The 17,116-nt window shown below is 43.3% G+C and overlaps 1 long non-coding RNA gene across 1 annotated transcript; it reads right to left on the bottom strand.

Moving 5' to 3' along the window:
- Nucleotides 1–12,112: 12,112 nt before the first annotated feature.
- On the bottom strand, nucleotides 12,113–13,200 carry LOC146821403 (uncharacterized). Its single transcript, XR_014963158.1, has 4 exons — nucleotides 13,124–13,200; nucleotides 12,904–12,987; nucleotides 12,725–12,815; nucleotides 12,113–12,550 (listed from the first exon to the last, which is right to left on the bottom strand). It is a non-coding gene; the product is annotated as an uncharacterized LOC146821403 (long non-coding RNA).
- Nucleotides 13,201–17,116: the final 3,916 nt, after the last annotated feature.

Below are 17,116 nucleotides of genomic sequence, written 5' to 3' on the forward strand. Positions count from 1 at the left end.
TCCACCTAATGTCTCTCGCTTCCACCACCCAGTATTTCCTGTCTGTTTAACTCACTGATGGGTTCTTTTGCATCCCTGCTTTATCCCCTTGTCTCTGTTTTCTTACCTTGCTTTACTTCCGTCTTTCTCCCTTTTTTGACTTTATCACCCTTGCTCTGGGCCAAGCCTGTTGATGATAAATAAGTTGCAGTCCCCACAAATAAAGCCAGCGCCCACCACCTGCAACCACTGGCGCAAATTAAGCACTGGAGGCACTAATCCCACATGGACTCCACATGATACCCCTGTTCTCCAACCAATAAAGCCAGAACGCGCATAAGTAGCCATTTTGAAGGCAGGTGGTAGGGTTCAATATTTTGGTAACCCTTTAAACCCCAAATCAGACTTCTTTGGGAATTAATTTATCTTTGGGGCTCGCTGAAGTCTCATATTGCATGAGGTGACACACAGTGACCTACCAATTCAAAAAAGAAAACTCTTTAGAGGGATGGTGGAAATAGTAGCAGAGGTGGAAAAGATACAACGCCAAGTTGGAAGAGCTAGCCAGTGATTTTGCAAGAGACATGCAATGCAGAAGAAGCGGTGGTGGAAGAGACAGCTAGTATTTGAGGAAGAAACATGCAATGATTGTGGCGGAGTGATGGTGGAAGAGTCAGGTACAGGCAAAAAAGATGGTGGTGTTGGAAAAGATAGGGAAAATGAGACAAATTGTGATGACAGAAAAAGACCAGAAGTGGTAATGGAACAGACATGTATTGATGTTGGAAAAGAGAGTGGAGATGGAGGAGACTGATTATGTGATGATGAGACAGGTAGTGAGATGGTAGAGAAAGGTATAGGAATGATGAGACTGACAGTGGAAGAGACAGATAGAAACAATGGAGGGTAGGTTGTTCAAGCGCTCTCGCTACGCTCGCACGCCTAAGGGAAGTACAACAATTATTTTGCGCCCCACAACTTTCAAATGTCACCAGCCGCCACTGCTGCTGAGGACGGGACAGCGAATCACCCCTCCCCCCCCCCGACTCTGACAGTAGGCGAAATTCACCTGTTTTCCCCTGGGGGCCCTGGAAGACGCATGGGCAAGAACTAGCCGCAGAGGGGGGCTGGAGCTGGCGCTGTGCTGTCCCTGGGCTCCCGCTTGTGTACTGTTGAGTGGTAAGGGAATGAGAAGTGGCCGTGATCCGGTGTGGCGCTGTCCAGCACAGCAGTAATAGTGCATAGTGGAGCGACTGCAGGAGGGCCCAGCTATGACGAACTGCTGCCTCGAGCTCACCATTGAAGTGGGACACGACGCTGTGACTGGGGGCTGTGACCCGTGGCACTGAAGTATGCCGGAGCAGTCTAAGGTGCTGGCAGCTGCTACATAGTCCATAAAGCACACTGGATGAAAAGTGTGACTGAGCGCCAACGCTACTAGCGAAAAGGGTGAATCGACCACCTGAGAGTGGGGTGGCCACTGCTGGGACTGAACCTCCCTTGCATTGCGAATACACCGAAACACTGGAGAGTGCATGTTGGCGGGCCAGAGAGCATGCGTTGGCCCAACAAATATACCGTACTAGGAGGGTCATGGGCAAGGGAGATCCCAAACTGAGAAAGCTAACTTTTGAGAAGCCGGGTGGCAGATCGGATGCCACAAGTACATCTATGGCGGAAGGAGGAGATGGCGCGGGCCCCCTGCAGGCAAACCTCCAGGGTAATGAAGCGTTACTGACTGAGTTGCAAGCAGATTTCAAGGCGCTTCACAAGCGCTTTGAATTATTGGACAAACGGCTTGATAAAATGAGAGCCCGGCTGGATCAACACGAAGGTCGACTGGAGACAGCTGAGGGCAGAATTTCAGACCTGGAAGACGGCACTGCGCGACCACAAAAAAGATAAAAAGAATGGAAAGGGTGCTCAAAACAATGGCCCTTAAGAACGAGGATTTGGAAGCCAGAGGACAGCAAAATAATATACATTTTATGGGAGTGCCAGAGTCTACGAACACAGGTCGCTTGGATTGTTTTGTAGAGGGGTTGCTGGTTGAGCTGTTTGGCCAAGAGTCCTTCACTTCTACATTCGTGGTAGAAAGAGCACATTGCATCTTAGGGCCCCGGCCTACCCTGGCTGTCCTCCGTGTCCCATCATGACGAGGCTCCTTAATTTTAGGGACTGAGACACTGCATTGCGTATGACTCGAGAGAAAGGAACGATGGACTGGCAGGGATCGACCATAGTCTTGTATCCAGACTTTACGGTAAAGGTGCAGGATACACATAGGAAATTTTGCTTTGAGGAAGGCGGGTCTGAGATAAGGCATGTTGTACCCTGCAAGGCTCAGAGTAGGCATGGATGGTTGGTCCTGCATTTTTGAAACACCAGCTACAGTTCAAGAATTTCTTCGAACCCGAGAGATGAATGGATATCAACGGAAGTCCTCGACACCGGATCGCTCGCCTGGGATGCAGGACTCTGGTGCCAGGGCCGATTTGTTCTCGGCTAGCTGATGGACTGCTTGCTATACACATGGTTGATGAGTATTATTTGAACTTTAGTACATTGCTGAATATTAGGATGCTCGCTGTCAGAGTGGAAGGCCAATTTCAATGTGTGTTTCATTGATAGAATGCAATTGGGGACTAGGCGTTGCGTTGTCACCCCCCTAGTGCTTAGGCACCTATATTGTTTGTATTTTGGATTTCAGTATTATGATTCTTAGATGGTTTGGGAATTGGAGGTTTCCCCTAGCTAGGTTTGTGGGGGATGGGAGAGGGGTGGGAGAGGGCTGGGAGGGATGGGTTAACTTCACAGAGTGTTTTTTGTTGCAAACGTGTAGACACATGATTGCAATATATGTACTGACCGCGAGATTGAATAGTAGCTTAGATACAAGATTGAAGAATGATGCATGGTAATAACGTTGTTGATACCAAAGCGTTGATGTCTTGGAACGTGCGTGGCCTTAATGATGCTTGGAAGAAGAAACAAGTACTACACTACCTGCAGGGGCATGGCCTTCCTGCATGGCATTTATTTACAACAAAAACAAGCATTGGCATAGCCAATAGGTCTCGCCTTTGGGACCTTATAAGTGTTTAGCCATGCAACAGTTGCATAACTAAATACTTATAAGGTCCCAAAAGCGAGACCTATTGGCTGATGCAAAGCGGCCATGCTCGGCACAGGCCAAGCATGGCCTGGGTCAGCGCATCGCCTGACCCAGGCCATGCGCTGGATCAGGCGAGACCTACAGACATACAGTGATTGAAGATAGGATGAAAACCGACGACTATTGTAAAAATCTACAATTCAAGGATGTTGAACTTCATTTGTTTCTAAGAGATAACTTTTGTAACAAACAGCACAACGTGTGTCTTGGTTGTTATAGGTCACAGGTGATGTTTAAGCCAGCTGCATGCTTCCTGGCGTTAGGTGCTTTCCCCTCTTTTTAACTCGTTGCTTTTCAGGTCTTGCTAATATCAGCTTTACTGTTTGAAAGATATCATGGGAGCCCAACAATTATACCAATACAAATAATATACAGTGAGGGGTTTTGGGCGAGTCCACTTCAAACATTTTCTTCTTTGGGTGAACCCTCTTCAGTCATTGTTTGGATGAGGTATTCATCAAAGCATTTGAAAAGTCTGTACATTTTATGCTGGTATATTTTGCATTGGTGATCTGGCAAAAAGTAGTCTCTTCTTTACCTCTATTGAGGGGCTTTCATTTTAAAATCAGAGCTCCTGGTGGCTTCGCTGCTGCTCCCCTTTTATAATGCTTGACACACACTATGCTGCTGACAGCCTATCCACCAGTGGCGGCACCTAGAGGGAGTGCTGCGGCCGGTGAGGCGGGGGTGGGGCAGGGTGGGGGGTAGTAAACTCCAAAATATGGCCAAACAGAGTTGAGTAAATAAATAAATAAATAAATAAATAAAACAAATTACATCGCGCACTGCATAGCCGATTTGGAGTTGCAGCGCGCGCAATTTAATTTGTTTTATTTATTTATTTACTCAACTCCGTTCGGCCGTATCCAGAGTTTACCACCCCCACTCCTCCCCTCCCCCGCCCACTGCCCTGCAGCACTCCCTCGAGGAGCCGCCACTGCAATCCACTCAGAAACATAGAGGGGTTGATACATATTTTGTATTTCAATGAGTTAGGTCAGGAAGCATCCCTCATCAGATACACAATCCCTCACCCACCAAAGTGGCATGATTCATTATCGGGCTGAGCTCCTCGCAAGACGTGTGTTGCAATGCCCAGCGGCCTCCAACGAGGGGGTCTTTCCCGGAGATCTTTTCCTTACCCAAAATTGCCCGGGTAATGCCCTGCATCTAGGTTAGAGGAGTGAAAGATGGTATATTGGGGATAAGTGATGTTAAAATTGGCTATGAGTTATCAATAAATTATTTTTTATTTATGCTGAGAACTCAAGCCAAAATTGAGAACAGATGTAGAACCTAGAAGGATACCAATGAATCCCAGGTTAAAAAAGAGGCCAACATGTTTACTGCGTAAGTCTGCTCACAGAAGAGTCAATGGCAAATCATCAGGACCGACCAACAGAGCCCTAACATACCTAATTAGCAGTGCTATTCGTGTAGATATGTAGGTAATAAATCTTGCTTTAGATGAAACAAAGACATTTAAGGAGTAGGCCTCACAACGGGGATCTTCTATGTATGATCTCTTAAAAAAACGAAGAAATAAACACAAACCAAACATGAAAAACACTTATTTAAACATTTAGTTGTAGCAGGCAAAATTGTGGAAGAATGATGATGATCATGCCCCAGTCATGCATTCAAGGGAACTTTGCACACAGCAAACAAGAATGTGGTCACTCAGCAGTGGTAGTCATTATACATCTTACCCATTATCTAAAGTGAACAGGCCCCTTTGAATGCCATTGAAACACTTCTGGAGCGCCCAACTGATTCAGAGAAAGTGCATGCCTTGGCATAAAAGAGCATATTTTCTCAATCTAGCAAAATCTGATATTAAGGGGTGGTGTCCTACTTACTGGGGTCGTCCGACAGCGTGGTGGAAAACCTACCTGCTCACCAGCATTACGATGATGTTTATTGTTGCCGGAGTGTCTGTTTTTAATGCAGCCGGTGAAAAAGGAATGCTGATGAGGTGCGTCAAATATGTCATTAAGATGTTACTATGATCATGCACATCTAGAACGCATAGCAGCATGTTGGTATGGGTCACCATCTTGGATGGTGATCAACATGTGACAGAATAGGAGACATTTACAATGTTTCGTGGCATACAAAAAATTTAAAAAAGCTCTGGTATGATAAAAACCCATTTTAAGGGAGTTACCCTAAAATAAAAAGATATTTATGGGGAAAAAAATGGAATTCTTTTATTAAAAAAAGATGTTTAAAAGAAGCCATCAATTCAGGGCTAAAAAAGAAGAAAAGAGAGAACGTTGTTATTTGCACTTAATTTTACGTCCTATGTGAAAGCAGTATTCTTTGCTGAAAAAGTAAAAAATAACTTGTGGATGAGGTAACCCATCCTACCCCCACTGAGGACTGCAAATCCCTAGTCCTATGGCAGAACTTTGACATCATCACCGAAATGGCCCTCCCTGAAAGCATTCTAGAAACTAAACCCTCTAACCATCCAATCGACCCCATCCCCTCTGACATTGCCATTGACTTTTACACCCACACACTCTTCTACTGGACCAGTCTGATAAACCTTTTCCTCAACCAAGGCTCCCTTCATGCTGCCCTTAAAACAGGACAGGATACCCCACCTCTTAATAAACCCTCTGCTGATGCAAAAGATATCAACAACTTTCGGCCTATCACCAACCTCCTTTTTCTTGCTAAAATTACAGAAAGTTGTGTGGCGAAGCAACTTTCCTAACATATCAAGGTCATCTCCCTCCTTGCCAAATTCCAATCTGGTTTTACCCAAGGCTGCAGTACAGAAACAGCCCTACTACAAGCGATCGATGATGCCCTGCGAGTACTTGACTCTGGTGAATCTGTCTCCTGATCCTTCTTGACCTATCCGCAACCTTTGGCACTGTTAATCACAACACTCTTTTGAACACATTGAAGCTAAGAATGGGTTTTGAAGGCACAGTGGTCAAATGGTTCGAATCTTTCCTCTCGGGCAGATGCCAGATGATCGAAATAACTAATTGTCTCTCCACTTCAATGGCTATTGGACAAGGCGTCCCTCAAGGCTTGATCCTTGCGCCCACACTGTTCAACCTTTACATTGAACTGCTGGGTAATCTCCTAAAAAAATCTGGGATCAATTATCACCCATATGCGGACGACACACAAATCTACCGAAAGGTATCTTCCACTCATGACATTTCAATCCTCAACACCACTCTCAACTCCATCCACCACTGACTGTTCACTCATCAACTGACACTGAATCCTTCCAAAACAGAATTCCTTCTCCTCTCAACCTCACTATCTCCTCCTCCCATCCAATCTTGGATTAACAATCTGAACATTCTCAACAACAAGCTTATCATTGTTGATAGTGACAAATCTCTAGGCGTCATCCTAGACAAAAGGCTCAGCTTACAATCCCTGATTAATACCATCGCTAAGAATGCACACTACCAACTGTGCCTCCTCGTGGGTGGGGGGAGGGGGGGTTGGCGTTTCTTTCCTGAAAAAGACCTATAAACCTTGGTCCAATCATTTGTTCTTTTCAGATCCGACTGCTGAAACTCTATCCTTGCTGGCCTCCCCAAATCCTATCTTTACCCTCTAAAATCCATGGGCTAAAAGAAATGATCACATCACACCCATACTGTTGTCTCTTCACTGACTTCCTATCGAAGCAAGGTCAATTTACAAGACTACCTGTATCACCCACAAAGCCTTGCACATCTCCACCCCATGCTGTCTTGCTAAAAAACTCAAAATCTCAGGAGGCTCTAGACCTTCACGCAATGCGGATAACTTACTGCTCGAACCTCCTACCTTCAAAAGGGAAAGAATTATGGCTCAATCCTTCTCTGATAATGCGGCCAGAATCTGGAACTTACTTCCTCCATCCCCCTGAACCACCACCTCTTTCTAGACCTTCAAAACAGATCTTAAAACTCTCCTCCTCCAAAGGCACTTCCTGGAATAAATCAACCGATTTCTTGACCATTACGGCCATCTAGAACTCACATGAGGTCAACTTTGTAAATATGTTATTTACACCCGTTTTAACCTAACGCTGACACCTTTTATTTTTTACAATATAAATATGCTACTTGTTGCGTTGTAACTGCATATATGTAACTTGTTAACATTCTCAGTCTATCTTTTGTACCTTTGTAACTGTATATATGTAACTTGTTAGCGTGTTTAGTATATCCTGTGTACCTTTCGTTACTTACCTGGTACTTTTGTAAAGCGCTCTGACACCTTCGGGTAAAGTTCGCGTTCTATATAACTGCATTAAATACACAAATAAATAAATAAATAAAAGCAGGACAAATGGAGGCAAAAAACCAGTGGGATGGTTTACGGATATTCAAAAATACAATAGGAATATTGTATTGTAGTTGTATATGAGGATTTTTCTAATTTCAAAGTTTATTTCGGATTCAAAGGTACGTGAAACCACATATATTGAACAAAGAGACACATCCTCATGTAAAAAGTAAGTGTTAAAACCCATAGCAATATTAAAATAACTTTAAACAATAAACAGTGTGTGTCTCAATATAACAATTCTTCAATAAGCTTGAAATTCATTGCCATATGATTAGTAAAAGAAGGTTGTAGTTAAAATAGGTGCAAAACAGCATTTCAGAACAAAATGTAAAACATTTCCCTGATGATCATACTACAGGATGGTTTGCCCTTAGCATAAGGACCTTATTGCGAATTAACCACGCAGAGGATAAGAATTTAGCAACACTGATACAGATCTTCTCATCAGTGTACGATCTCATTAATCTCATTGCATGTTCCATTCTCCTTGTGCCTTGCAAAATGCACATAGGTTTGATCCACTTCCTGTGAGGAGAAACTTAAGCTTTGCAAAAGAAAAATTAATGATGTAAGGTTTCCTTCTCTAGATTGCAGGTGGGACATAAAGCTTCTAGTACAATAGTTTGATCCCTGTAGTGTTTGCAAATACAAACGTTGTTGATGGGTAGTGTGCTGGATCTAAAACACATAAACAGCTGCTTGCCTAAAGGGCAAATAAACTTGTCAGGGAAAGGCTCAAAAGATGGAACTGCTTTGATATCTAAAAAGCTGTCTGTACAACTACCCTGATTACATTTTCTTAATTCCTCATCCCATAGGAAGAGTTTTAATTTATTTTTAAGCATTGATCTTGAAATAGAGGCGACATCATCAGGAGAGTTCCATAAGGCAGATAGGTAAAGCATGGAAGTCATTTCCCTAATAAACCTTAACCAATGGATTTCCAGTGAATATTTAGACGCATTTGTTCAGTGAGTAGGAACCTATACAGGGCCAACTCTCCCCTAGACCATAATCTATGCCATTATAACAGAGGGCGCATTTTACAGACTAAACAATTGGAAAAATGCCAATGTCTATAAACTGAGTAACAAAAAATAACATCACTATTCATTGTTAACGTGGCTTTTGCGTAAATGGGCACCATTTGTGGTGGAGTGCCACATACGTTGTAGCTGTAAAACAAAATAACAACACTTCTCATTGTTAACGTGACTTTTGGTGTAAGTGGGTGCAATGTGGGGTGAGAAATACCATACATGTGGACTTCCCGCAAGTGTACCTTCTAGAACGATCCCATCAAGGCATGCCATGGGAATCATTGAATGAATAATGATGTTAGTTTGTCTTACAGCGTTGTGATGAAAAACCATAAGTAACGGGATCACCCCCACACAGTTAGTAAACCTTAGTGTGTGTACTAGTTTTTCACTAGGCCTTTTGCCCTCAAATCACTTCTGATCCTGAAGAAAGCCTATCTAATTTCGGTACAAAGGCTGAAACATGTAGACCATCATCAGGATATTCAAGACCAAGTCTGTCTTAAAGCTATCCACCCTTTTCTTTTTTAACCTTGTCCCAGGACCTCAGCATTAAAGTACCTCGAGTTTGGAGGAGGATCCTAGAGACATTTTTAACCTGTACACTCATCTCATGTTTTTCATAAAAAAACACCCACTCCGCTGTAATCAGGCGTCGAATCACACCTAGGATGCACTCAGCACCCTAGGTCGGAACCCGATGATGAAGCATGCCACCAACTAGTTTGGTGGGTGAGGGTTCTTCTAAAAACCCAATGGGTTTTCCTTATATCTTGGCCTGTTGAAGCAGTGAAGTTGGATTTCCTCCTAGTGCCCGTCTTTATTGTTACTTTATAATGTTTTCAGGGGAAAAGGACGTGCCCCTTTCTTCGCTCTTTCATTGTTTATGCGATTACATAAGATATACATATCTATATGAATGTATATGTATATATATGGCCTGTGACATGTGTCAACAGCAGTTCCCTGATGTTTATAAATGGGCCATTTTATAAATCTTGCAATCATCGGTAAGTAGGGTAATGAGCAAAGTGTCATCCAAGGAATTTCATCATTAGACCCATGTATATCTGCTCTAAGTTTGTAGACCCAGCGTTGTTCTCTGATCAGAAGTTTCCTTTGTGTGTCTGGTCCATCACGCAATTTTTCAAGAATGATCCACTTCAAATCATTTGCTTTTCCACTCATTCAGGCCATGCTGGAAAGTCTGAGGCTTGTCAAGCCACTCATTTGACATTGTGAGCATGGGTGGCTCACTTGTACCTGCTGTGAGCCACAAGGTTTTGGCTGCTTGCTGGAATATGAAGTCCCTATCATCCTTTGTACAGTAGCTCTGAAGGGATGAAGCTCGCCTGACCGCTGCCAAGCACAGTACTTTGCAGACTTTTTCAATTTCTATGGTGTGTATGGTTCCTGGTTATATGTGGATATATCCGAAATGCCCAGCTGCCGTTTTGCTAAGTTTGTAATATTAAAATACCATATACAGAGAAAACCAGTGCAATCCTAAAGGAGGAAAGACAGGTTAGTAATTTCAGTTAAGTACACGACTTACAAGTTCACTTTTTGGAGGGTTTGACCAACACTGGGTAAGGTTCGGACCAAGGTAGGTACTGCATCACCAGTTGCACCTGGGTGGCCGGGTGCAGAGGTCGCTGGGCCCAATGTTAACCTATGGGAGCTGGGGGCACCTCGAAGAGGCATCGGTTGCAGGTAGGTACCCACGGTTTCCAGGACAAGGCCCAGGGATCAGAGGTGAGCACAAAGAGGGCCACAAGTTGGCACCAAGAGTGCACTTACAGTGGCACACGGGCGGTAGGTCGCAAAGCAGGCGTCGGGCTCCCAGTGGAAACCAATGGAGATCATTGGTCAAGGAAAAAGGCTGCCGGCTTGGACCAGGAGGCTATACGAAGGTGACCAATGGCTGGGCAGGTAAGTTGGATCCCTGGGGGACACTTGGACACCATCAGCTGGACTCCTCAAAGTCGTGGGATGGAGGATGCTGGGGTGCCCTTTGGTGTCGGGTTTTCCCAGATGCTTCTGGTCACGATCGGGGGGGACCCTTCGAACAGAGGCTGCAGGCGTTGAGGGGGGATCCTGGAGAGGTCAGCCATCAATGCAGGCAAGGTCAGGATCACTGTGGGGACTTCACAGAATAGGTGGGGACTTCTCAGACTATGGGCGTCGGATGCAGAGTGTGCGGGGTTCACAGATCCGCCTAGTTCTGGAGTCCTTGAAGTTGGGGTTTCTTTGTTGGACAAATCCATGTCCACGGAAGAGGAGAGTCTTTGTTGAAGTCAGCTCAGGCCGCCGGACATGCTGGTTTCTTCAAGTGGGGTCGCTGGAGGAGGAGACAGGCCAGTAGGGCTGGGGCCAAGACAGTTGTCTCCTTCTGCTGCACGGCTCTTGAGTCCTTCTTCGTAGGTCATCATAATCTGAGAAACAGGGTTCAGGGAAGCCCTTAAATACTACATTTAAGGGTGTTAATGGGGTTGGAGGGCAGTAACCAATGGCTACTCTCACATAGGGTGACTACACCCTTTAGGTGCCTCCTCCCTTTGAGGAGAGGGGCACATGCCTTTTCCTATTGGGCCTATTTCTCCAATTTAAGATGGAGAATTTTCAGAAGAGGGATTCACCTTAGCTCCGGGCCACCCTAGCGGTGTCCCAAGCCAAGGTGGACTCTCCTACTTTGCTTTCTAAGTTGTCCGCCTATCCTGCATTCAAAAGTGGGGCTGGGACAGGAGGTAGGCATCTCCACTAGTGGGAGCTGTCCAAATCAGCATAACATAAGGTGAGAGCCTTTGAGGATCACCACCAAGTGTTGCTGTTCCTGCAAGTGGGAGGTGTAAAGCACCGCCACCAAGAGCAGGCTTTATTTCTGACCTTCGAGAGCACAAAGGCTCTCACCCCATGTGGTTAGAAACCTGTCTGGTGGTGGCTGGCTGGCAAGGACCAGTCAGCCAATACACTACAAGCTGGTCGTTTTTAAGGGGCATCTCTAGGATGCCCTCTGAGCACATTTGTATAATAAATCCAACAATGGCATCAGTGAGGGTTTATTATGCTGAGAAATGTGTGCAGAAAGTCCTGTTCGCGTTGGAGAGGGCTATGGGGAGCAAGAAGAGCGTCTCAGGACTCTGTTGGCATGGCGCAAAGAGTTTGGTGGAGCTTCACATTGGCGGTCCCCCATGGGCAGTCAATGCTGCTGTGCGAAGAGACAGGCTGGAGGAGGCTCACACTGGATTTCAGCAAGGTCACAAAGAGCCCAAATGCTTGATTTAAGCTTGCTGAGCCACACCAAGGATCCATGACCTGAGGGTCACCACTTGGGTGTCAAAACATGCTGCAGCTGGGTCGGGGAGCTGGTTGGGGTACTATTTATATTGCTAAGGCTGAGAGCAGGAGTCCAGCGCACTAGCCCTTGGAGTCAGTCTGGAGTCCAAGGTTCAAGATGAAGTTGCAGGCCCAGTTCTTCTTCCTCGTGCAAGTTGGCCACAGGCCAGCACAGCAGGGCAGCAGTTTCTTTAGAGCAGCAGCATTCCAGCAGAGTGGCAGTCCTTGTAGCAACTTCAGGAGATACTATCCCTATACTGGGACACGATGGTAGAATATTGCATTAACACAACAATCATAATATTCAGAAAGAGCACAAAATATTCCTTGCATTTATTATAAAAAGTGTATAAATTTCATAAAATCAATTATACAATTGCATGGATTTTAAAAACACAAAAAAAACACTATTTCAAGATTCGCTAGTTTTCACTTCAATACAAACAATCAGCCTGTTATGAGCCCGCATAACAGAAGACAACAGAAGACAGTGCACTTTGTCATAGATTACACATCCTAGTGGGTCGTGTATATAGGACCGTGGTTAGTGATATATAGACACCGTTATATCTACTGAAGATCAACCACAGTTCTCCCTCGGATTGTGTTATTCAGATGCGTCGACGCGTTTCGATGGTATTACTTATAAAGCCATCTTTATCAAGACAGGTCATAGGCTACAGGTCCTCATCTATTATACAGGGACCTACATAAGAGAAAGAAATTCTTTTATTAAACTCATCATAGTAGTTTGTTGCTACACGGAGATCATTTTACTCTGTTTGGTTAACTCTACTTGGAAATGTGTTAATTCTATTCTTAATAGATATCCTGTTCTATTCCAGGTGTACCTGTCAATAAAAATAAGGTTATGCTTCACCTGTTTGTCTCTATTCCAACTTCACGAACTATAATCAGTGTTCTCTTATTATGTAGTGTAGTGGAGCGCTGTATGTTCTCGTTATTTTATGCTGTAATAGAAAAAACAACATAATGTTGTTTTAAGGTCATAAGATCTCCCTCCCTCGTGGCATGGAAAAAATACTCCATATGACTTACTAAATATATTCAGGCTGATATTCCTGATAGGTTTTTCATAAAAGTGACGGGGGTCCGTAGTGTTTCTCCCTCAATGCTCGTCACCTATTATGGAAAGAAAATAAATGCGCTCGTGTTAGCGCCGCTAAAATCTATCTTGTATCTCTCATGTAGTTTAGCCAGCACAATATCCGCCACCACTACAAGAGGATATTTATATAGGCTAACGCTGTAGTCTCACCTTATGGCCTCAATAACATCGGCTTCGAATGCGGAAGTGCTCCTGTAATCTCTCCCCTAATCCTTGTCTAAAACGGCTGTTTATTTGTTCGTACAGACATCGACCGTGATTGGTTGAATTTAGCACGTGTTCCCTAACCCACGTGATGTTATTATTACGTGTGGGGCTTTTTTTGAAAAAATAATCTTTATTGCTTAACCTATCGAGCACAGAATTGTAGGCGATTAATAAAATATCCCTACACTACGTGCCTTCCCTTATCTACCCTGCGATCGACCCTAATTCAAATGTCGATTCCAATGCATATTGTCGTTTTAATGCATGTGAGACCCATAAGACATAGTTATCCCATTCATAGAGTCGTTATACCGACATTCTGTGTGACATGACATCCTCGTCAATTTTTTGTCATATACATTATTTAACATTATCTAGCATGCGGTACACGGCTACATATTCATCAGAAACTTCACCATTTTACAGGGATGCATAATTGTAAAAGTACAGTGACAACAATCATCGTCTAGAAGAGACTAATAGCATGTCAAATTAATCGAACAATCTTTACATTTTTAAGACATACATAATTATAAATGATTGTAAAGGTGTTTACAACTATTGATCTGCCTTTTAAATTGGGGTTACAGTGATCTCTACTAGAGGTAAAGTGATGACCAACGTCCTCATGGGGGGATTTATAATGTGCTGAATCAAAACAGGAAGGTCATAATGTTCACATTATCGCTACCCATATATTGTGTCAGTTGCATATGAAAGCAACACAAAACATTTATCATTTCTTAGGGATACATATCACTGAAGATATTTTGCAACTTGTGATATACAAATCAAATTGGAAGGCAATTATGTTTATTTTTTATACCCATCCTATGATACATAAGTTCCCTATGTCGTATTCAGCAACCAACATATAGGGATCTACAGGTACCGTAGCACCAGTAATATACCTGTTACCCTTTCTAGTATGCCCATTTTTTTAAGTGCCGATGATACTCATCCAGTCCTCTTTCGAATTCAATCCCCTCTCAACTGTATTTAAATGACATATGAACCATTGTTCCCTCTTTTTCCTTTTGATGTTCAAGTCACCCCCTCTTCTGTTCACTGTCACTTTCTCCAGAATAAACCATTGGATTGAATCCCAGTTGTGGTTCGCTTCTTGAAAGTGATCTGTCAGAGGGGCATTGACTTTCCTGGTTTTTATTGCCGATTTGTGCTCCAAAAGACGGATCCGTAGTTCCCTACTCGTTTCCCCTACGTACCCGAGCCCGCAGGGGCAAATTAAGAAATAGACTACGTTTCTGCTCCTGCAGTTATTCAAGCTTCTAGCCCAAATTGTTTTGTTGTTATGGATAAGGTTTTTCGCTTCCAGGCATTGTGGACAGATGGAACAGGTTCCACATTTATAGTTGCCCTTAGCTTTTTCTCCCTTCATCGTGGTTTGGGATTCATCTTTGTTGTCATATGTCCTTACTAGTGCATTACGTAATGTTTTATTTCGTCTAAATGAAAATAATGGCTCTTCTAATATGGTATCTGATCCATAATTTAAAATCTTCCAATTTTTGTTGAATTTTAATCCGATTGCTGAGATTGGAGAATTGGGAGACAAAAACTATACATCCTGCTGCTTTGTCATTGTTTTTAACTTTATTCATCTCCAATAAGTGGTCGCGATTATAAAATCTCGCTCTTTTGAAGGAGTGTTTAATCAATTTACTAGGGTAGCCTCTCGCTGCTAGTTTTTTCTTAAGAAATTCGGAGTGATGGTAAAAATCAGAGAGAGAAGTGCAGTTGCGCCTAAGTCTTAAAAACTCTCCAAAAGGGATATTGTCCTTTTGAGAACGTGGATGGTTGCTGCCATATAAGAGAAGTGTATTTTTGTCAGTGGGTTTGGAGTATGATTCTACCTGAAGAATATCTCCAACATTCTTGATTTTTATATCTAGAAACGCCACCTCAGAGTCACTGTAGTGTGCCGTAAATCTCAGATTCGGATCACGCAAATTAATCCATTCAAGAAAACGCTCTAGATCCTGGCTGGCACCGTTCCAAACAAAGATGATGTCATCTATATAACGGTGCCAGCAGGTGACGTTTTAAAAAAACGGAGCCATCTCATTGTAGACGTGTTTCATTTCAAAGTCACCAACATAGAGGCATGCCAAGCTCGGTGCACAGGCAGCCCCCATGCTGGTACCTTTGATTTGGATGTAGGCTTCGTCCTTGAATAAAAAGATGTTATTTGTAAGTACCATTTCTATACATGACATTATAAATTCCTTATTAGCTCCCTCTAAATCCTCATGATCTAGAATGTTTGAGATGACTCTTATGGTGTCATTCTGGGGGATATTTGTATACAGGGCTTCAATGTCCAGGGTCACCAGAAACTGGGTAACCCTGTTGAAGCCCTGCCCCTCAAATACGGAGATGGCATGTGCTGTATCTTTGAGGTAAGATCTCTGTTTCTGTACGATCAGTTTAAGGAAATGATCCACATATCTGCTGAGGGGCTCCAAAATGGATCCCACACTACTGACAATTGGTCTCATGGGTGGATCAGTGGTACTTTTATGAATTGTTGACAAATATAATACAGAAGCAGTATACCCATATTTAGGCAAAGATTATTTTAACAATAAAAATGACTACAGATGGGACAGACCTCAATATACTAGACCACTCTATTCACGAGGGGGTATCAAACGAGTCACCTTTTCTGAAACGTCAGGTTCCAGTAGTGAAGAGGAACATGAAGGGGAAAGGAATGGGAGAGGAGCTCCCACATTTGAACGGGAGTCTTTTTTGGGCAGGCATCAGAATCGGGGGCAGAGGGGATACAGAGGTTACAACCGACAGGAACCCTCGAGAAACCATCAACCTCAGACTGGACAGGAATATGTAGCCACCCGGAGCAGACAATATTGGAGGTAGAAGAACTCCCCATTATCAATCTATCTAAGAGGATTTTAACCAGAGATGAAATTGAAATTTTAAAGAAAGGCTTTAGCTTTGCACCTAGTGCCCCGCACAACTCATACGAATTGGAGAGTGATTTAAAGAGTTTTTTTAGAAACATTAGGCTTAATAAATTTTTCGAAGATAAACACTATGCACCTGCACCTAACGTATCCGGTTTGAAACCGAAATCCACATTTACTCCTAATTTAGGTCAAGTTGACAAAAACGTGGAGATATTTGAGAGAGTTGTAGAAATGGAAATCAAAAATATGAGGCAGGCGGCTTCCAAGTACTACAATAATAACCTCCCTTTTGATCAGAAAAAAGCATTAAAAAATCTACAAGAATGCAATCTTATAACTATTAAACCTGCCGATAAAGGCGGAGGCGTAGTTATATTTGATACCACGGACTATGAGAAAAGGATGAGGGACCTCCTTAATGTGAGGGAACATTATCAACCCATCCGGTTGACAGCGATCGATGTTCTCAAAAGAGAGGTGGCATCACTCTTAAACTTAGGGAGAGAACAAGGATGGATATGTAAGAATGAATATAGATTCCTACTGAACTCACACCCCATGACACCTGCTATTTACGGACTCCCCAAAATTCATAAAAGTACCACTGATCCACCCATGAGACCAATTGTCAGTAGTGTGGGGTCCATTTTGGAGCCCCTCAGCAGATATGTGGATCATTTCCTTAAACCGATCGTACAGAAACAGAGATCTTACCTCAAAGATACAGCACATGCCATCTCCGTATTTGAGGGGCAGGGCTTCAACAGGGTTACCCAGTTTCTGGTGACCCTGGACATTGAAGCCCTGTATACAAATATCCCCCAGAATGACACCATAAGAGTCATCTCAAACATTCTAGATCATGAGGATTTAGAGGGAGCTAATAAGGAATTTATAATGTCATGTATAGAAATGGTACTTAAAAATAACATCTTTTTATTCAAGGACGAAGCCTACATCCAAATCAAAGGTACCAGCATGGGGG

This window comes from Triturus cristatus, chromosome 6 (genome assembly GCF_964204655.1).
Source record: "Triturus cristatus chromosome 6, aTriCri1.1, whole genome shotgun sequence".
Taxonomy (NCBI): domain Eukaryota; kingdom Metazoa; phylum Chordata; class Amphibia; order Caudata; family Salamandridae; genus Triturus; species Triturus cristatus.